The sequence below is a fragment of the Silene latifolia genome, chromosome X (assembly GCF_048544455.1).
Source record: "Silene latifolia isolate original U9 population chromosome X, ASM4854445v1, whole genome shotgun sequence".
Classification (NCBI taxonomy): Eukaryota; Viridiplantae; Streptophyta; class Magnoliopsida; order Caryophyllales; family Caryophyllaceae; genus Silene; species Silene latifolia.
This window is the reverse complement of record NC_133537.1, coordinates 110,717,820-110,740,954: the sequence shown is the minus strand read 5'-3', so window position 1 is coordinate 110,740,954 and position 23,135 is coordinate 110,717,820. Positions and strand designations below refer to the sequence as shown.

The 23,135-nt window shown below is 38.2% G+C and overlaps 1 non-coding gene across 1 annotated transcript; it reads right to left on the bottom strand.

Annotated features, from left to right (window-relative positions):
• Positions 1 to 14,793: 14,793 nt before the first annotated feature.
• Positions 14,794 to 14,900, bottom strand: LOC141626100 (small nucleolar RNA R71). The gene has a single exon (XR_012535825.1). It is a non-coding gene; the product is annotated as a small nucleolar RNA R71 (small nucleolar RNA).
• Between the last annotated feature and the right edge of the window lie 8,235 nt (positions 14,901 to 23,135).

Genomic DNA, 23,135 nt, shown 5'->3' with positions numbered 1-23,135 from the left:
AGATGCATCTTTATCATCCTCGCCACTTCCCTCTTTGTCGTCTTCATTTTCTTCTTCTTTATCATCCTCCTCCTCTTCATCTCCGTCATCCTCTTGACCTTTGCCAGATTCATCCTCTTCATCTGCATCATCGTCTTCATCTGCATCATCCTTTTCCTCTGCATCATCCTCTTCATCTGCATCACAAGTAATTGAATATTATATTACTAACTATTAATATATATAATATATTACAGTAACAGTGTTATTGTAAAACTATTACTAAAAGTAATAACAGTAACACTGTTACTCGATCTATTACCTTCACCAGATTGGCTTTCAGCATCCTTTACATCCTCCTCTTTGTCCTCTTGGTCTTCTTCCTCTTCATCCTCTTTTTCCTTTTCATCCTCTTCATCGTCTTCCTCCTCATCGGCACTTTCTTCATCGTTATCTATGTCCGTGCCACCCTCTTGAAGCCTCTTGTTTTTAAGACGACTCTCAACATCGCCGCCATCGTCATCCCCGTCCTCATCATCATCCTCTCCATCATCAGTCCCGTCATCATCGTTGCCATCATCAGTCCCGTCCTCATCATCACTTTCCACTCCGTCCTCCATCTCATCTTGCCTGTCCTCGTCATGAACCTCCTCATCCTCTTCATCATCTTCTTCATGATGTTGCTCACTTAAACTGCTCAATACTTCCTTTACCAGGGATTCGACTTAACTCCCTACGACTTTTCTCTGTTGGAAATGGTTCCAACTTCCTACTGACTTTGGACCTTGTATATACCGGGAAGTCATTCGCCCTCCTCTACAACGATTCAGCCTTTCGCACAACATCTTCGGCATATTTAAGGTATTCAGGCTTTAGTGGTGATTTCTGTTTCTGCTTTGATTCGAAAACCTTCGATCGCCGAGCAAATCTCTCGTGAACAAGGTTGGAATCCCTTCTATACATCAAAGAACATCAGGTCGGTCTCCTAATTCAATAAACCAGACAGAAAGAAATGAATTAGATACCAGATTTGGGAGTTGTAACAATTGCAGACAATTAAATTTATAAAAACAACTCACATCAACAGCTTTTTCCTTCAACTCGGCATCTGTTTCAATGCCAGGAAGCTTCTCCATCAAGATGTACTCCTTCCCTCACTACTCTTAAGAAAAACTCGCCTCGTCATCCTCACCTTCATCGATTCTCGCCCATCCTATTTACAGAAACATATTAGTAAATTAATATTAATAATTAACAATATAGTAAGGTAACATAATGTTATTACAAAGAAAGCCATTACGATAGATATTACGGTGACCATATTACGATGACGATATTACACGCGATGCCACATTACCTTCAAATTGGGGATCCTTGCCAAGGCAAATAGGATAGACAGTTTCGACATCTCATCGGTTCTAGACAGCCAATCTTTCCTTCGTCTTTGACTCTTTTTGAAAGACTTTCATCTGTCCAATGCTGTATCAGAGGTAAGTCGGTTGGTTGTACCTCGCCATGGAACTCAAACCGGTGAATGTAGGCCAACAAAGAAGACCACAATACACCCACAAAGACACTTAACCGTTCCTGTCTTCAACCCCTTGACACCCTCAACTACCTTCTCATAGACATACTTTGACCAATTAAAACCTTTTATTTTTTCAACATCATCCACAACCTTCAACATCAAATCAACAGAATAATTTGGAGTCGGCGCTAAAAAGTGGAGAGCGCATAAAGAACGAACATCTGCTTGAACTCATCACCGCAAGCACCCTTGTTATTCTTAAACCAACTAGTCACCAAATCTAGCTTGATGTTCTCAGGCAGTAGAGATGTTGAACTTCCTTCTCCATTTGTTTTTAACTCGGTGTCCTCGATGGGATCCGCGACCGATCGCGGTCAAGACCACATTATTACCCTTCACCTAGGTAAAAATAGGTCATGAACATCATATCGTGATGAAAGACAAACTCCTATGTTTCAGTTACATGAACCTTCAAACTGTCGCAATCAAAAGCCTCAACAAGCAAGTCTCATTGCCCGGAAGGGACTACTGATATATTCATCTTCAATAGTCCTCCAAAACCAATTTCTTTAATGGCTTTCTTTTGCTTTACGGTAAACTTGCTCATAACATCAACCAACGACCGGGCCCCGCACTTAGTTGGGTATTTATCCTACTGTATTAAGGAAGTGTAAATTAGCACCACCGCTGCTAAACAAAGTGTGACACTATTTTATGCCAACAAACCAAAGGTAAGAAAAAGCAACAAAACAAGGATACTGATAAAAGTCATTCGTAACACCGAAACTTTAAACAACTCAACACGACGAACAAATAAATCAGTAGAAAGGAGAACGGTAACACACATTAATTGCTCACTTATTACAAATTATTAACCCTAATTTTGAATCGAAAAACTAGAACGCAAAAAATCAATTACTCACTTCGAGCAAAACAGTTAGGCTAAATTTATTACGAATCAAGATAATCGACACAAACAACAACAATAACAACAAGAACAAAGAACAACCTAATTTTTTAATGGAAAATTAATTTCCTTCTAAGATCAATTAACAAACAAGTATAATCGACAATGTTACAAGACATCTGTTATAAAGTAGCACTTAAACAAAGATAAAAATGTTACAATATAGGTGTTATCAGAACAATGAAATCTGAAATCAAACTTTAAACATACAAGTTTTGGCCACTAGAAAGACACATACTTTTTTAAGACCTCTTCTATTTCAGCCTTCACCACCGTCTTGGCTGGTCTCTTCTCTGTTTTAGCCCTCTTCGACATTTTGGAGTTGACGCTCGAGTCATCCGAAACCTCATAATCTCTATCACTTTCATCTTCAGATGACATGGGCTTATCTCTAGGTCTCTTTTTTTGTTACTCGTCTTGGTTTCTTTGTTTACGCCACCTTTTTTGGCACTGCGTTTGTCGGTTTCTTTTTACGTACACCTTCACGCTCTCTTTCTTGCTTACTAGCTTTCCCCGCTATTGGCTCTTTTGCCGCCGAAACTTTCTTTTTTGGTACAACCTTCTCCGCCATCTTTTGTTTGGGCACCTTCTTTGCCACCTCTTCTCACCAACTCTACGATTTGGCCGTTGCTCTTTTAAGTCGACCTTTGTTACTGATAACTTTTTTGGGCACCTCTTCTTTTGTCTCCTTTGCAACCGATTTTGATTGCTTAGTCGCCCTTTGACGTTGGCACGATTCTTTGCCTTTTGAGGAGATGCACTTGCTTGCTTCTCAATGGGCACCGATTGCTCCTTCGACAACACCGAACATCATGCGACGGCTTTTCCGCGCCTTCTTCCTCGGCACATTGGTTTCTTTTTTACTTTGCTTTGGATCGAACATTCGCACTGCTCCTTTAGGTATCTTCTTGGGTGGCTTAAGGACCTTTTCGGTAGGCACCTTAATTTCCTTCATCGCACCTTTTTTGAAGGAGCGGTGTTGCACAGCGTAGACTCTCTGTAGGCACCTTCGTCGCCTTTTTCCGTAGGATTTGAAAGCTTTTCGGTCTGCATCTTCTTAGTCGGCTTTGGCAAGTTCTCTGTCGGCACCTTTTTGCTCTGTGGCTTCTCTGATGCGGCCACTTTAGCCTTCTTAGTGGGAGCTGATTTCTCAAGTACCTCTTCTTTCCTAACATTGTTATTTTCAAAAATTAAAATCAGAAGTTTACAATAACAATATAACAGACAACAATTAAATTGAAAAGGAATGATGGTAGTCAAGTCGTTGAAGAAATGACAAATGGAATACGAATAATGGCGGTCGAATAATTTTTTAAAGATCAATTGATTACTTTTTTTATGTAACAATGAGACAATATATCATAAACCCTAATAGTAGTGACTTGCGGTCGAGCAAAGATTTGTAGACACATACTCGGATGCATGAGATGCTTCACTTCCTTCCGTGTCTTTGTTGGTTTTGATGGCTTCTATGTCGGCACCTTTTTGCTAGGTGTCTTCTCGATCTTGCTACTTTTGCCTTCTTCGTCGCAGGTGATTTCTCGGCACCTCCGCTTTCCGACATTGTTTTTCCAAAAATCAAAATCGAATAAGATTAAAAGTAAATCAATTACACTACTACACCGATAGGTAATGATGCTTTGCTCTTTAAAAGGATAGGGGTAGTATCTTATTTATTCTCGTATCGTGTTACGATAATATTGTTAATGTATATATGTTGAGAAATATTATAAACTTCAGGAAAAGGGACATTTCATGCAAATCAAGAACAACTCAACACAAGGAAGAGTCATAGGGACATACTTGATCCGCATGAGATGTTTCAACGTTTTTGTTCTTTGGCATTTTGGAAGGCTTCGTGTCGGCGCTTTTTTGCTCATTGTCTTTTCCGAAGCTTCCACTTTAGCCTTCTTCTTGACAAACAGATTTCTCGGTTACTAAATCCTGCTTTCCCGACATTGTTTATCAAAAAACCAAAACAGAATAACATTAAAACTAAAACAATTACAAATGGCTTAAATCAAGCGAAATGATGGTGGACGAGTCTGACAAAGAATGTGGAATGGAACAATAATGATAGTATCCTCATAGAATGAGACAGTGTTACAGATATTGTCAAACAATTGTTTTGTTATAAAACTACATAACAACATTCTGAAAAATTGCTTTGCCCTTGAAAAGGATAGGGGATACACTTTTACTCGATAGTGTTACGATAACATTGTTAATGTAGATCCGTTGAGAAATATTATTAATTTCAGGAAAAGGGACATTTCATGCAAATCACTCAAAGACGACGAAGAGTTATAGGGACATACTTGCGCATGAGATGCTTCGACGTTTTTCTGTCTTGACGGTTTGGAAGGCTTCGTGTCGGCGCTTTTTGCTCGTTGTCTTTTCCGATGCTTCCACTTTAGCCTTCTTATGACGCGTCGATTTTTCAGTACTACCTCTGCTTTCCTGAGATTGTTTATCAAAAAACCAAAACAGAATAACATTAAAACTAAAACAATTACGGCTATTACAATCAAGAGGAATGATGGTGGACGAGTCTTAGAAAGAATGTGGAATGGAATAAGAATGATAGTATCCTCACAGAATGAGACAGTGTTACGGTATTGTCAAACAATTGTTTTAATATAAAACTACAAGAACATCTTATTCTGACGCAATTGCTACTCTTTAAAACGATAGGGGATACACTTTTACTATGACAGTTTTATAATATTGTTCTCAGAGATTTGTTCGAAAATTTTATTAACTTCGGAAAATGAAAATTCCTGCAAATCACAAATAACTCAACACGACGAACAAATAAATCAATCGAAAGCAGAACGGTAATACACATTAATTGCTCATTTATTACAAATCATTAACCCTAATTTTGAAGCGAAAAACTAGAACGCAAAAATCGATTACTCTCTTCGAGCAAAACAAAGAACATTAACAACAAGAATCAGAACAACCTAATTTTTTTATTGAAAACTCAATTTCTTTCTTCGATCAATTAATAAACGTTTCAAATCACTATAATCGACACTAACAACAACAACAATAACAACAACAACAACAGTAATAACCTAATTTTTTACTGAAAACTCAATTTCTTTCTTCGATCAATTAATAAACGCTTCAAATCACTATAATCAAGACTAACAACAACAAGAATAACAACAACAACAATAATAACTTAATTTTTCGCGGAAAAATCAATTTCCTGCTTTGAGCAAAATAGGAACCCTAAGTCGATGATTATTTGAAGAAAAAATAGTATAATCAACACTAAAAACAACAACAATAACAACAATAATAGCAACAGCAACAACATGAAGTGGCGAAATAAGTTTAAAAACAATATAATGAAATAGAGCGATTTTATACCTCTTCGTCATCTTCAAAACGATTGTTCTGAGTAAATATAATAATGATCTTCACTTGATTAGTGCGATTTTGCTTGATGTAATAAAATTTTCGGAAAAAATTTATGGTTTAGTGAATTAACGCAAAGAAAAAGAACGTGAAGCGGTTTGTACAGGGGAGATACGAGCGTTTTAGAGAGAGAAAAGAAAGTGAATTTTTGATGAATAATGAATGTGTCGTTCTTAATATATCAGCGCGCCTAGGTTTTTTTTTTTTTTTTTTTTTTTTTTTTTTTTTTAAATAAACACACGTGTCATAATCAGGACGGTTGGATCAATAAGATCCAACGGTTCTTATTGATATGCTAGACTCATCTAAGATGCTAGACTCATGGGATGCTCACGCTATATATATATATATATATATATATATATATATATATAGAGAGAGAGAGAGAGAGAGAGAGAGAGAAGGGATCAACTAAGTCCCTTATATCATATTAAATCCATAAGTCTTAATGTGGACTGTTGGATCAAGCAAACCAATGGCCAAGATTGCACAAAAAAAGCGCAGTAAAACCCCACTCAACTAATATTTCAGATTTACCTCTCTCCTTTTACCCACTAACCCATGCATGTTACTGTTATGTCCACCAGTCTGTCATCTTTTCCCTCCTCATTTTCCACATAATTCAAAACAACTTGCGGTTTTTTTCCCTCTATTTCCTGTCATTTCGTCTTCCTTTTTCTTTCTTCACATTGCTGATAACTCCATTTTCATCACTGCCAATTAATTCCAACTCAACAGACGCCATTTTCATCACTACCAATTAATTCCAACTCGCCTGCAAACTCGCCTGTCTCCATTTTTTTATAAGTTATTTTTTCCATTCCTTATTTAGTGATTTGTACTTTGTTTTTTGTTAATTATTGCCTTTGTTAAACTATCATAAAAAGAGTTCATTTGATTTTTCAATTTTCAATTATGGGTTTGCTGCTGTTGATTTGTTCAATTGTTAATTATGGTTTTGCAGATCAAATACGAGTTCATTTAATAATTAACAATGGTTTTTGCCAAGAAAACTAGCAAGAAAACATCCAAGAAATCTGAATCAAAGGTAAGAAATCTCGTCTTTTTGGTATAACTCTTATAGAATGATGTATAACTTCAATTAAATATATGCATAATTTTAATCCCAATTGTTTGTCATCTACAGATGGATGTTGTAGAAAGTATTGACAAGGGACTTAATACCCAGGTTAAAAGTTTTGACTTTTATTTATCTGCAGTCAGTCGTTGTATAACTCTTACTACGTTTTGAATAACTTTAGTACTCAATATGTATAACTCTGGTTACTAGATGTATAACTCTGGTTACTAGATGTATAACTCTTCTGATTCTGTGACCAACTCTTCTTTCATAATGTAAAACTCTAATTGTTATATGTATAACTCTACTTCTATTTAGTTTCTATGCCTAGAGTTTTACAATATATGCCTAGAGTTATACATTTTATACCTGGAGTTATACAATATATGCCTAGAGTTATATAGTATATGCCTAGAGTTATACAATATATATTTTGGAGTTATACATTAGATGCCTGGAGTTATACCTAGAGTTATACCTGGAGTTATTCCTGGAGTTGTACATTTTACTGTATATTCTTACAGTTATACATTTTATTGTTAGAGTTATACATTCTATGGCTAGAGTTATACATTATATAACTTTATTTTTCAGAATGTCTAACTTTTCTTATTATATGTATAACTCTACTGTTATTCTGTATAACTAACTTTCCTGATTATCTTTTCTTTTGAATGGTGAAAAGAATTTTGGATTTTACAGAATTTTGGTTGAAAAGAAGAGATGACAAACCATTCAAAATTCTTTTTTATATAACTCTTATAGAATTATGTATAACTTCAACTAAATATATGCATAAGCTGAATCCCTATTGTTTGTCACCTACAGATGGATGATGTACAAAGTACTGACAAGGGAGCTGATTCCAAGGTTAAAAGTTTTACTTATAACTGCAGTCATTTGTTGTATAACTCTGATTACATATTGAATAACTTCTACTTTCATAATGTATAACTCTTGTTGTTATATGTATAACTTTACTTCTATTTAGTTTCTATGCCTAGAGTTATACAATATATGCCTAGAGTTGTACATTTTATACCTGGAGTAATACAATATATGTCTAGAGTTATACAGTATATGCCTAGAGTTATACAGTATATACTTGGAGTTATACATTATATGCTTACAGTTATACATTTTATTAATAGAGTTATACATTCTATGGCTAGAGTTACACATTATATAACTTTAGTTTCAGATTGTCTAAGTTTTGTTATTATATGTATAACTCTACTGTTATTCTGTATAACTCTCTTGATTATCTCTTCTTCTGAATGGTGAAAAGAATTTTGGATTTTACAGAAATTTGATTTTACAGAATTTTGGTTATACATAATCTGAATCCCTATTGTTTATCACCTACAGATGGATGATGTACCAAGTACTGACAAGGGACCTGATTCCAAGGTTCAAAGTTTGACTTTTTTATAACTGCATTCATTTGTTGTATAACTCTGATTACATTTTGAATAACCTTCTCTTCGTCGGATGTATAACTCTTGATATTCTCTGACTAACTCTACTATCAGAATGTATAACTTTACTTATATTTTGTATAACTCTGACTATTTATTGTATAACTTTAATTCACAGTATGTCTATTTCTTTGTTGCAAATATCAACTACAGTATGTCTAATTTTGTGTGTTGTCCTTGTTTTTCCCCAGATGGTTGAGGCCAAGCCAAGGGTAAAGAGGGTGCATGAAATCATGGTTTCGTGTCGACCTCAAAGGCTTGTCTCTCTCATTGAAAGGCTTAATGAGGATCAGGTGTCCACTGTTAAGAAAATTGGATTTGGTGGCATTTTGGAGCTTAAGATTAGCAGCTTCCCACTTGCACACGTTTGCCTATTCTTGGAGTTCTTTTCTGATGGGTCATATGTGTTCAGGGCTTCTCGGAAGAAGGAGTTTATGATCTGTAAGCATGACGTGCATGGCTGTTTTTGGATACCTTTTGGACCCAACCGTCTCCCGTTGGTACCTACTGGTTCGCAGAAGGGGTCCAACGATCCTGAAAATAAGGAGCTGAAGGACAAATGGCGGCAAGCTTACGAGGTGGAGAAAGCAAATAGTTCAATAAGTTTAGGAAAAGTTCACAAGGAACTTATGGAGTACGAGGAGGCGGGCGATCATTTTTACCGGCTATTTATTTTGTTCTCTATGTCTTCATTCCTCGCACCCACCCCAAACAACGGGATAGATTTGAAGCTTTTAAGGGCTGTAGAAGACCCTAAAACCATTCCGCATTTTGACTGGTGCTCTTATATTTTGGAAATTATGGTGAAAGCGAGGACAGACTATAAAAAGGGGTTAACGATGTTAGGTGGTTGTATCCCCTTCCTCATGATAAGCTACTTTCAGCGATATGATTACAAGGGTAGGCCGTGCCTCCACGATCTACCTTTGATTAAGCATTGGGGTGAACCTTCCCTTGTAGATAGGGTAAAATTTGACGTGTCTCAAGGGGGATTGGGTACTTTAACTTTGTCTAAGACCAGGTATCTGAGGTGCCTTCAAGATCCCTCTTATATTAAGAGTTTGGACAGTATCAGCCTCAGCGACCCTCGTGAACCCAAACTACTGTTTCTATCAGCCACCCCACCCCCTCTCTCCTGCTCAACTTCTGAGAAGAAGTTCATTCAGATCGAACTACCAGCAGGTGTCGAGGATGACCAGAAATTGAAAGATAGGGCTGTCGATGTAAGTTCAAACTATTATATATTTTGCAGATTGATTCTGTTTCAGCTGAACGAACCCATCTATTATAATATAACTAACTTACTGTACTTCTTCAATGCAGCGTACTCACGAGCTTTATCTACAGATGAAGAGGAACGCTATTGTGTTTTATTCATGGTACGCAGATGTAACCGCAAGGATCAAAGCTGTAACTAGTGATCCGACGGGCCTAAATCCTAGTCAGGCCTCTCAAGAATTCTTTGAGGGTGAAAAATTCGAAAGTACGTCGCTGAAGAAAAATAGATTGCAGAAAGGCTGAAGGTTTCTGTTGGTAACGCTCCTGCATTTGGAGAGGTAGTTAGTGAGTCCCCCAAAAAAAAATGACGGATTCGATGCATCTACGCGTCAAATAAGTGAAGTTCTGTCTAGTCTCGCCAATGATGGGGGTGGCAGGGGTGGTAACCCTTGTGTTGAGCCGCGTGGAGAGTCGGACAAAGCTGACGCGCCAACGAAATTAGTTGCAGTGTCATGGTTAAAGATTATGGAGGAAGTGGGAGGTGTTACAGTAGTTTCTAATCCGTTGTCAGATGCTAGCCCAGAGTTAGAGGATCAATTTGTGGGCACCCCCGTCCAAACTGTCAGAGAGCTGTTGTTGGAGGCAAAGTATACCGTGGAGGAAATTGACCAAGCTTACGGACGGTCAGAGGATGCTGAAACTCGGCCCGGGGTAGGTGATGAGGTGCATGAGCAAGTTCATGGGGAGGGATTAAAAGAAAATATTGAAAGATTGTCAGACCATCAACCGTCAGATAAGGAGATGGAAAAATCTACGGTCCCATCATTGCCAATGGATACACAAGAATTGATGGAGTGTATGTTTTCTACTGCTGAAATCAAGGAAGCTTTATGTGGACCTCCAGCGGACGGGAGTGCTCCTGGTGCGTCGTAAGTTTGTTAATTTGTGCTAAATATTTGTTATACATTTGTTTTTTTTAGCTCTACGTGTATAAATCTAAGTGTATTATGTATAACTTTGTTGAAACTTATGATTAGGCCTTGTAACTGTAGTGCCTCTTTGTCTGACTTTATTTTTCATTCTGTACAACTGCAACGGCCGTTTGGTACAACTCTTAACCATATGTGTATAACTCTAACTCAAATATGTATAACTCTTATAGCATATTTGTAATACTTCACACATGTGTATAACTCTTGCCCTTTTATGTATAACTGTAATTCATTGTTTCTGTAACTCTGTGACCTCTTTTTACCACTTTTAGAGTTATACCTGTAACTTTTTTGATACAAAAGCATGGTGTTTAATTTTATTATTTTTCATTCAGGCCACTGTACTAAAGGATGTAATTGAGAATGTTGAACATCATTCTAACAACGGGGGTGAAAACGTAGTTGTTGTCGATGGTGCGGAGGTCACCCCGGGGGAGCCTTGAACGGAATGGAGTGGAAATCACATCCCTCTGACTTTCATGAGCACGGCAGATGTGAATAAGGCATTTGCCGGGGTTGATGAGCGAACGATTAGTGCTGCCAAAGAAGGTGTGGTAGTTGAAATCGTTGGTGCTATGGTGGAGCCGGTTGCACCACCCCCTCCCCCCCTTATTTATGTGCCGCGATGTGACATGATCCACCATCCTTTATTACTTCATTCAACTGTCCCCCTTCCGTGTATGGACATTGTACCTGAGAACCTAGGTTGTTTTGTGGATTGTGGGGCACCCGAACCTGACCAGCACGTATGCTCACAGCTGCTGCGATTTAATAAGAAACGTTTCAGGACGGTTTTCAGGGTGAGGAAGGATGTAATGGAAAAGATCAATTCCACGACCATAATAAAGAGTAATTAAAATATAAGTTTTACCTATATTTCAATACGACAGTGAAACAGGTCATAAACAACACTTGCTGCGTGTCTCATTTTGCTAATCCTTTGTAGGGAACAATTGGTCACATATAACACCCCAAATTGCATAACGCGTATTGATCTCCAGACGTTGATGCCCGGGTTTCACATTATGGCCAATGTCATCGACTGCTGGTCTGTACTACTCAATCAGCTTACGCACGCGAACACCGCAGATGTTGCAAGTTCGCGCTGTTTCTTTGGCCTAGGTCACGCTGTAAGTGTTCTCGAACTCCGCAAGTTATTATGTGACAAAATGTACGTAACTTGTGATATAGGCTGACAACCCCCGTCTATCAGTTTTATAGGACCTAGCAATTGCAATTTGGCAAGGCAGGAAAAAAAACATTGTTGTTGATCAATCTGAAGGGTTTTGTGCCTCCTGGGACATGTGCCAAGAGTCGTGTTCTAGTCCATTCCAACTGGACTCTGATATGGTGAGCTCAGATATCAATATAGAGACATTTCCATAGTGGAGTTATACATTATTTGCCTAGAGTTATACAGTATATGCTTAGAGTTATGATGAGTGACTAACTTCACTCCATAACTCAAGGCATAAAATGTATAACTCTAACCATAGAATGTATAACTCACTGCATATAATGTGCAACTGTAAGCATATGCCTAGAGTTATACAGTATATGCTTAAAGTTGTACATTATGTGCAGTGAGTTATACATTGTATGGTTAGAGTTATATATTCTATGCCTAGAGTTATGGAGTGAAGTTAGTGATGTAACCATAATTAGCGCATATTTAGCCCCCGAATTAGCCTTGTTCCCATGCTTTTTAGTGCATATTTGGGTCATTTATTGTCTTTAGTTGTTTGTTTTGCATATTCTTTGAGATTTTGATCCCTTGGTAGGAAAGGAGTGCAAATCTTGCATTTTCATGGCAAAACGAGACTAAATTGATTGAATTCAATGACCAAGCATCAAGGAGAGACAAGATTAGAAGGCCTTTGTACATATTATAGTAGATGAGCAATGTTGAGAAAGGATCCTTGCATCCCCAAGGAAATCTCCAAGGATTTTATGAAGAAAAGGGAAGAAAAGAAGAAGAAACCGTGCTGAGCTACAATCCGAGCGGATTGTCCCGAATCCGCCCGTCCTCCTCAAGCACAATCCGCGCGTCTTCCTTCAAAGACGCCCGGATAGCAGCCACAGAATCCGCCCGGATTCCCCTGAAGACGCCCGTCTTCCCCTGCTAGAATCCGCCCGTCTCGACTCCAATACGCACGGATTCCAGTACAGTGAAATTTCGTCTTCTCCAAGCTACAAAGAAAGAAGCCCTTCCTTCGAAAAATACCGCTTCTCCTCGCTCAATCTAAAAGTGTAATTACTAGTTTAGCCCTTAGTTAACCCTAATGCATCCACCTAATTTCCACTATAAATACCCCATTAGTCTAATTAGAAGAGCATGTTCTTCTTATCAATATTTAGAGTAGTTAATATCAATCAAATCTCTCTTTAGTATTGTAATTAACAATTAATCAAGTTCTAATACAAGTTTTATTTCCTTAATCTCTCTTTCGTTCATCCTTTATTTTGGGTAATTGAAGATTATTTGGGTTATTATTGGGAGATTGACAACCTCTCAATCAAGCATCAAGTACTTCTTTTATTCTTTGCTTTATTATTGGAATCATTAGTAGGTATAATTCTCTTAATCCCTTTTTAATTATTGTTAATTACTTTCATTTATTCATCATGTTTCCTTTTGTTGGTATGATTGACAACCTTGCTAGCATGATCAACATGATAATGAGTGAGTAGTGACCTAGCTAGGGTTAATGGGTAATTAGGGGAAACCAACATGGGGAATGATTCATGTTTAAATTAATATGCTTTCATGGTTTATTTGCTTGCTTGTTTTGATCTAAACTCATGCACATGTTATGTTTGATGAAATGTGAGCCTATGAATCCTTGCATTTTTTACCCATCACCTATCTTTTCAATGAGACTTGTAAGACATACATAAACCAACTCGAGTCTCATTAGACCATGCATGTTGTTGAGTAGGGAAGACTAAGTCGACTTATAGGTGTTGTACAATCTAATCGATTCGGCTCCGGGACCCAAACTTTCCTAGGATTGTAAGATATAACCCAACTCAATCCATCACAACAATAATTACTTGCTTATAATTTGAGAACATGTTTGTATGATCAATTCCCATGATTCCCCTATGACCCCATGACACCCTAGTGCTTTTTATCATTTTTGTACAAACCTTTTAATTCATCTTGCTTATTTACTTTCATTGCTATTTAGTTAGTGACCTTCTACATCAACCCAAATTGTGACACCCCTAAGACACCACTAGTTTCAATAGAAATCTCATCTCAATTCCCGTCCCTTGGGATCCGACCTTTACTTGCCTCTTTACTAATTGTAGAGTTGTTTGTGAAACTATAAATTGTGTTTTGATTCAGACGTGACCCAACGACAACATCTATTAAATTGTGAACACGAAACGGACCGATCAAAAATGGCGCCGTTGCCGGGGACGGTGTTAACTTGATTTAGATTTTCTTATATTGTTATTAGTTGTGTCTTTCTTTGCCTTGGGGAAGTAAAACTCCTCAAGGTTTGTTCTAATTGTTTTCGAGTTGTTTGATATTTTGCATGTCTAGAAGGTCACAAGGTGATTTGTTACCTTTTGACCGTGAAATTGAAAGGACCTTGACAAACAATAGGAGATTTGCTAGGAGGAATTTGAGAGGTATTAGTGAGGTAGTGGATATTCAACCAACTATTGAGTTCATCAACCCTTTTGCAAGAGAAGGTGAGGAGAACCCAACACAAGATACCCCACAAAATCAACCTACAATGCCTAAATTTTCATCACATTCCGTACCCACCGAGGAGAACCTACCCAATGGTACTCCCACACCACAACATTTGACCGGAAATTTTATTGCCAAATCCGCCTTTATCCAATTAGTCGAAAGGAGCCAATTTGGGGGGATGCCTAGTGAAGACCCTCATTCTCATATGGAAACCTTTTGTGACTATTGTGATGCGATTTCTCAAACCGGTGTGACTCAAGACCAAATTCGATGGGTCTTATTTCCTTTTTCTCTAATCGGCACCGCGAAACAATGGTTGAAGGGCCTTGTTAAGGCCACTCTCGGAATAGATTCTTGGAAGAAATTGGCTCTAGCTTTCTACAAAAAGTTCTACCCACCGGAAAAGACTAACATGCTAAGAGCTCAAATTACGGGTTTTAAGCAAAGGGATGAAGAATCTTTGTATGAAGCTTGGGAGCGGTTTAAGGGAATTTGTCGCTCATGTCCTCACCATGGACTTAGCGAGTGGTTCTTGGTAATACAATTTTGGAACGGTTTATATGAAGATTCAAGGAACATTCTCAACATGGGATCAAATGGAATGTTCATCGAAGTTGATGACAATCAAACATGGAACAAGATTGAGGAAATGGCGGTCCATAACTCACAATATAGTAGACCTCGCAAGGCTACTAGAGGAGGAAGACATGAAGTGGACTCCGTTACTCAATTGGTGATCAACTTAGTGCTCACGTTGACACAATCAATTTGAAGTTTGAACAAGCTATGGCTAGACTTGAAGAAACCTCAAAATCATCAAAGCATCATGTTAATGCCATGACGGCATCCTCATCAATCCCAAGTGGGATATGTGAGAATTGTGGAACTTTGGGACATGACCAAGGTGAATGTAGGGGAACAAATGAACAAGTGAATGCTTTCCAAGCATACAAGAGTGGTACCCCATATTCCAACTATTACAATGAAAACACCAAGTTCCATCCAAATCTCTCATACAAAAGCCAAAATGCTCAAAACCCTCATCCTCTCCATCACAAAAACAAAATTCCTCAACAACATTCACCAAAATCAAATCAAAACATCCTTTTAACATCAAATCAATCACTCCTTTTTTAACAAAAATAAAAACCAAGCACAAAATCTTCAACCTTTGAGTCGATTTTTGAATTCATAAAGGCAAAGCCTTTCATCTTTAAATCGATTTGGGTGCACTAGAAATTGAAGATTTTTCACTCCTTTCTTGGTTAATTCATCAATGGCAAGGACTAAGGGAGCAACAAAGGCAACAAAGGCAAAGGCACCAAAGGCAAAAACACTTTCATTAAGGCAAAATACTCTTCAAGCAAAGAAAGCATTGGCTATGGTGGTAGCAACCCCAACCTTGGAAGTGAAACAACAACAACAACCTCCCATGGGAGCAACAACATCTACTACTCCGGAAATTGATCAACTTGCAAACTATCCAGAGGTAATTTTCATTTCAAAATCCCATAGGGACACTTTTGCCAAGTTTGCTAGAAAATCATTTCAATCCACCAAGTTTATTTGTGAAGATACCTTAGAAAAATTGGGTGTCTTTGAGCAAACTAGAGCCTTTTTCAAAGCCATGGGGTTGGAGAAATTGTTTGAATCAAAAGAATTGACATACCCCTCCCTTACCTTAGAATTTTTGAGTTCTTCGAAAGTTAACAAGGTTGAGACCATGGAGACCATCGAGTTTTGTCTAGCTAATGTTAGTAGGCGCATCTCCTTTGAGGAAATGGGTAAAGCTTTGGGTCTTAGTGATTCTCCGAGTTATTTTAAGAATGTTGGCAAATATGACCCCGACCCTCTTTGGGAGGCGATTTCCGGAAGGAAATTTGAAGACTTTCATGCGAGTCGTGCTCTTTTAGTCCACCATCCGGGCATAAGAGTATGGCACAAGGTCGTAGGGAACACCATCAATGCAAGAAAAGACACCAACCATTTCACCAAACTCGATTTTGTTCTTCTTGAGTCGGCTTTGAACGTTCATAGGAAACACACCAAGCCTTTTAACTTTCTAAGGCTCTTGGTGGATAGATGGTTAAATATTGATTGTGGGAAGAAAGGCACTATCGTTATTGTGAATGGCGGCCTAGTCACTATCCTAGCTAAATACTTTGATCCAAACTTCAACAAAGATAACAAGTATGGGGCGAAAGAAGGTGGTCATCTCGTTGACTTGCATACTATGATACACAAGTACAAGTGGGTTGCCCATAACCCTCTTGACACCAAGTATGGATGGCTCACTAGTGAGGCTAGTTCTTTCACTTTGCCTTCAAAGATTTGTCGATTGAGTGTCCACCGGACCAATTATCTACTTCCCCTTTCAAAAGAGGCCGAGTATATTATCCAACAACAAAAGGGTGAACTTGAAATACCCTCCTCTTCCATTGTCACACCACCTTACCCTTTTGAGTACCAAGAGTTCAAGCCGGAAGGTGTTGAAGCAAGAAATGATTATTTGACTCTTCTCATGCAAGCAATTCACAAGCAAGCCTTTGAGGATCGGAAAAATGCTTACTTAGCTCAATATCCACCCCTCTTACACTTACATAGGCAAGGACTACTCGACCCATCATGTCCTTTGCCTAGTTGGGCGGATAAGGAAGTCCTATTTCCGAGTGCATCTAGGGTTGTTCCGGGTGACAATGAGGTTGTTGGTAATGAAGAGGTTGATGATAACATTGATAAGGAAGCAAGTGAAGAAGGAGAAGAGGATGATGAGCAAGGTGAAGAAGAAGGTGAAGAAGCAAGTGAAGAGGGAAGTGGCAATGAGACCACTTCTAATGAGGATGATGATGATAGTGATGATATGATGGAAGATTAGCAAGCTTTGGAGGCTCCTACCCTCTCAAGGTTTGTCTATTTCTCTCTTTGTTCTATTTATTTATTTTTCTTGATCATTGTTGGAGTAGTCCTAGCACCATAGAGGACTCACACCTCGGTACCATTGAGGTGTTCTCATTTTATTGTTCCCACCTTTCAAAATCCAAATTGACAAAATTAGTTTCATGCATTCCATAGTGTGTGCATGAACTACACCCATCCTTAGACATTAGCAATAATGTCTAGTTCGGTTTGGGGAAGTTAATGCATACACAATGGGAGGTAATCAAAATTATCCTCTCCGTCATAAACAAAAACCATACATCATGTAGTATAGATTAGTGTAGCTTGCATTTAGTGTAGAAATCATGCATCATGTTTGCATAATTTCCCATCATTTTGGCCATTGAGGACAATGCCCATATTAGTGTGGGGATGGGGAATTCTAACTTAACTTTTATTCCAAAATCCAAAAAAATTGAAAAATTTCAAAAAAAAAATCTATAAAAATTTGAAATTTGAAAAACCCAAAAACATGTTTATTCCTTTTGTAGTGTAGTTATATATATATTGTATATATTGTTGTATATATTGTGTTTGTTCTATCCTTGTTCACATTGAATGACTACGCCACATCCGAGACATGAGGTTCATGAAGACCGCATGGTATGATCTTTCCAATTTCCTTTTTCCTCTTTATGTTAATGACTATGTGGCTTTATTTTGATTGATGCGGTATAACAATGTGAATTTAGGACTTGCATTTAGTTTATATGTCATATTAGTTGATAGAATCACTTGCATTAGGATGTATATATTAGTTGCATCATGGCATGTAGTTGCATTTAGATAAAACATTTTGAAAAGTGCCTAATTGAGAACTTTGACAAGAGCACTAAGCCATTACAAATACTTTTTCAACTTAAGACTTTGTCTACTAGAATGGTTGTAAAACACCCTAGATAGTGTCATACTAGTGTCTTTTGACCCATGACCCAAAGCCTAGTCAAGGGTTTGCATGTGAGTCACCTATCCAACCCTGTGATGCGATGTGGACTTGGTTAACTTGTCTAGGTGACCTTGATTGACCTTGTGGTAAGGCAACCCAAAAATATTTTCTATTAATAAGCTTGAAGTGTTCATTTCAAGAATTTTGTCATGTGGAAATAATTTAATGCCAAGGAAACCTCAAATGTTATGAAATGTTGAAATGTTGAGAAATTTAGTTGTTTGATGGAGGCGTACCACTTCGATGTGCTTTGGAGCGGGATCCATTGAATTGGGCCCCCACACGGTTGTGAATTCGGCCGCCCAGAGACAGAGTGACTATCACCCCGAAAAGCTATTGTCTAGAGGTTAACCGGTTGCCTAATAAACGATTTGCGAAAGCAAAGGACACTAGCCCGGAAGGGACAAACCCCATCTTAAATTTTTGAAATGTGAAGTTAAATGAGGACAATTTTGAATACTAGTCATATCCACCCTTGTTTATAAAGATTTGAGCATTTCATTCCCAAAAAGCCTTTTTATCAAACCACTTTGTCGAGCTTGGGATGATCCATGACCTTTACTTTTGTAGATAATTCGAGACTTGTCATGTCATATGCTACTAGCATCATAGGGATCATCATTCCACCACCATCCGATCGCTCTTGACGAAAGCATTTGGAAATTGAGGACGAAAGTAGTCTAGTTTAACACCATTTGAAGGTGATTTAGTGCCATCCTCTTAGCCTTAGTAATTTGTTGAACTAGTATTTGTAAAGGATTACATGCTCTTAAATTTGTTCTCTCTTAGTGCCTCCGCCACTTGATGAGGAAGTGACTATTCCTTTTGTAGATGCATCCATTATTTGATTTTGTGTGCTTAATGTTTGGATGTGTCGCCATTTTGGCAAGACCCACCTTGCCTTGCAAGAAGGCATCCTACCTCATGGTTGTCTTGTTGTGAGTTGAAGGGGCGGAGTGAGACCCGCTAATTGTCTCATATCGGCTATGTTATTAGGTTAGTTTAAATAATGGTCCTAGTCTTTGTCACCTCTTTACTCGGGACGAGCAAAGGTTCGGTTTGGGGATATTTGATGTAACCATAATTAGCGCATATTTAGCCCCCGAATTAGCCTTGTTCCCATGCTTTTTGGTGCATATTTGGGTCATTTATTGTCTTTAGTTCTTTGTTTTGCATATTCTTTGAGATTTTGATCCCTTGGTAGGAAAGGAGTGCAAATCTTGCATTTTCATGGCAAAACGAGACTAAATTGATTGAATTCAATGACCAAGCATTAAGGAGAGACAAGATTAGAAGGCCTTTGTACATATTATAGTAGATGAGGAATGTTGAGAAAGGATCCTTGCATCCCCAAGGAAATCCCCAAGGATTTTATGAAGAAAAGGGAAGAAAAGAAGAAGAAACCGTGCTGAGCTACAATCCGAGCGGATTGTCCCGAATCCGCCCGTCCTCCTCAAGCACAATCCGTGCGTCTTCCTTCAAAGACGCCCGGATAGCAGCCACGAGAATCCGCCCGATTCCCCCAAGACGCCCGTCTTCCCTGCTAGAATCCGCCCGTCCCGAGACTCCAATACGCACGGATTCGATGCAGACAATGTGAAATTTCGTCTTCTCCAAGCTACAAAGAAAGAAGCCCTTCCTTCGAAAAATACCGGCTTCTCCCTGCTCAATCTAAAAAGTGTAATTACTAGTTTAGCCCTTAGTTAACCCTAATGCATCCACCTAATTTCCACTATAAATACCCCATTAGTCTAATTAGAAGAGCATGTTCTTCTTATCAATATTTAGAGTAGTTAATATCAATCAAATCTCTCTTTAGTATTGTAATCAACAATTAATCAAGTTCTAATACAAGTTTTATTTCCTTAATCTCTCTTTCGTTCATCCTTTATTTTGGGTAATTGAAGATTATTTGGGTTATTATTGGGAGATTGACAACCTCTCAATCAAGCATCAAGTACTTCTTTTATTCTTTGCTTTATTATTGGAATCATTAGTAGGTATAATTCTCTTAATCCCTTTTTAATTATTGTTAATTACTTTCATTTATTCATCATGTTTCCTTTTGTTGGTATGATTGACAACCTTGCTAGCATGATCAACATGATAATGAGTGAGTAGTGACCTAGCTAGGGTTAATGGGTAATTAGGGGAAACCAACATGGGGAATGATTCATGCTTAAATTAATATGCTTTCATGGTTTATTTGCTTGCTTGTTTTGATGTCAACTCATGCACATGTTATGTTTGATGAAATGTGAGCCTATGAATCCTTGCATTTTTTATCCATCACCTATCTTTTCAATGAGACTTGTAAAACATAAACCAACTCGAGTCTCATTAGACCATGCATGTTGTTGAGTAGGGAAGACTAAGTCGACTTATAGGTGTTGTACAATCTAATCGATTCGGCTCCGGGACCCAAACTTTCCTAGGATTGTAAGATATAACCCAACTCAATCCATCACAACAATAATTGCTTGCTTATAATTTGAGAACATGTTTGTATGATCAATTCCCATGATTCCCCTATGACCCCATGACACCCTAGTGCTTTTTATCAATTGTTTACAACCCTTTTAATTCATCTTGCTTATTTACTTTCATTGCTATTTAGTTAGTGACCTTCTACATCAACCCAAATTGTGACACCCCTAAGACACCACTAGTTTCAATAGAAATCTCATCTCAATTCCCGTCCCTTGGGATCCGACCTTTACTTGTCTCTTTACTAATTTTAGAGTTGTTTGTGAAGCTATAAATTGTGTTTTGATTCGGACGTGACCCAACGACAACATCTATTAAATTGTGAACACGAAACGGACCGATCAGTTAGCCACTCATCAAAACCCTGAGCATATACTGTACAACTCTAGGCATATAATGTATAACTCTAGAAATAGTATGTACAACTCTATATATATAATGTATAACTCTAACCATAAAATGTATAATTCCAATTATGCACAATATGTATACCTCTAAGCTTCTAATTATGTTTTATAACTCTTAGACTTTTGGTGCATGTTTGTAGGTTTTCGTCCCGGTAAGCACTGACGATCAAGATCACTACTCTTGCATTTGCATAAATTTCCTCTCTGAGCAGATCGAGTACCTTGATAATCGTTCTTACGAGGACGATCTTCGGAAATTACCATATGGAGGGATTGCGCGTATTACTGTAAGACTTATAAAACTTGTGACTATATTAATTTTCAGCTCCATTGTTTTGTTAATTGGTCTTCCCCGTTTAAACGCCTTGCCTAACTTTTGCCAGGCTGATGCGATGGGAAAGTATATGGTCTCCAAAGGGCTCGACAAAGGGAAGAAAGTTGAAGGGTTTCCTTTTGTAAACATTAAATTCAACTGGCAGGGAGCAGGGTATACTGACAATGACTGTGGTCTTTACGTCATGGTTCATATGTTGCTATACCGTGGAGAGCCATTCGAGTGTACCATAGGGACAAAAGACAACAATGACCTCATGCGAGCGGAAGTTGCTGCCACCCTTGTCCTCAGTGACATTAACGTGGATAGGGAAGCTGTGTTATCTAGGGTAAAAACTTTTAAGGAGGTTAAAGACCGTGAAATGGAGGAGCTGCGTGAGGCACAGAGGTTAGCCGGCAACATAAGTGGAAGGAAGAGAGGTGTCGGAATCGCCGGAGAGAACAATTCAGCTAAACGCCCTTGCTCTAAAGTCAGTTCAACCTATCAGACTCCACCTTCCAAAGTAGCCCTGGGCCAGACGCCGTCTAGTCGGGTCCTCTCAGCTGTTAATTGCCGCTCCCAGGGTAAGGGCGATGGTCTTGGTTGCACCATATATTGTGGGGAACCAGACGCCGACCTTACAGTGGTTGCCAAGATGCTGAAGTTAAACAAGGCATTAATTAAGGATATCCCGGTGTATCGCAAACAAGTGGTTGATTACGTTTTCCTTGATGACTACAAATTTCCAAATGGGTAAGCTGTCTAAAATCAACAGAACCACTTGAGTACTGTTTTATGCTTTGTATAACTTCAACTATGAAATGTATAACTTTACTAACTAAAGTTATACATATCATTAATGGAGTTACACATTCCTAATCTGCAGTTATATGTTTCATCACTGAAGTTATGCAGTCATTTTAATAGCAGTTGCCTTCCCATTTAGTAGACGTTATAGCCTGATTAACACCTACTGTCTGAACCACAGTGAACTACTTGTGAACTATTCCCGACACGCAACAATTAATAGTTTACAAATGTTGTCCATGCTCCCTGAGACGCCAATGGATGATTCAGTGATTGAGTGTTGGTCCTTGTTGCTTAATCGTTTGGAGGCAGAGGAGTGCGCGTTTTCTCGTTCGTCTTTCTTCGGTATCCGTCATATGGTATGGTTGTAATCAATCTTTTAATATGCTATAAGAGTTTCACATACCCTCTTTAGAGTTATACATTGAGGGTATGATATTTAAAACTTTCACAGTGGAAAATATGACTAAAGTTATACATACCCTCTATGGAGTTACACATTTAGTTTTGAGAAGTTATTAATAGCCAGTATGAACTTAGTCATACTTCAATATGCTATAAGAGTTACTGTGCAACTCCATTTCACAACCCCTATAACTCCTCTGGTATTCTCATACATATACTTCTACTTGAGCAGGAAATAATCTTGAACTTTGTACGAAACCCTGTCCAACAAACACAAAACACCAAAAGGTTGTACAATGTGTGGGACGTCTTCAGAATCGACAGTGGATATGATTTAAGCTTGAAGGCTGATTTAATCTTCGTACCCATTAAGATTGAAGCTCATTATGCATGTGCATGTATCAACTTTAATTCACGTACGATTGATCTTCTTGACAATAAGTACTACTCAA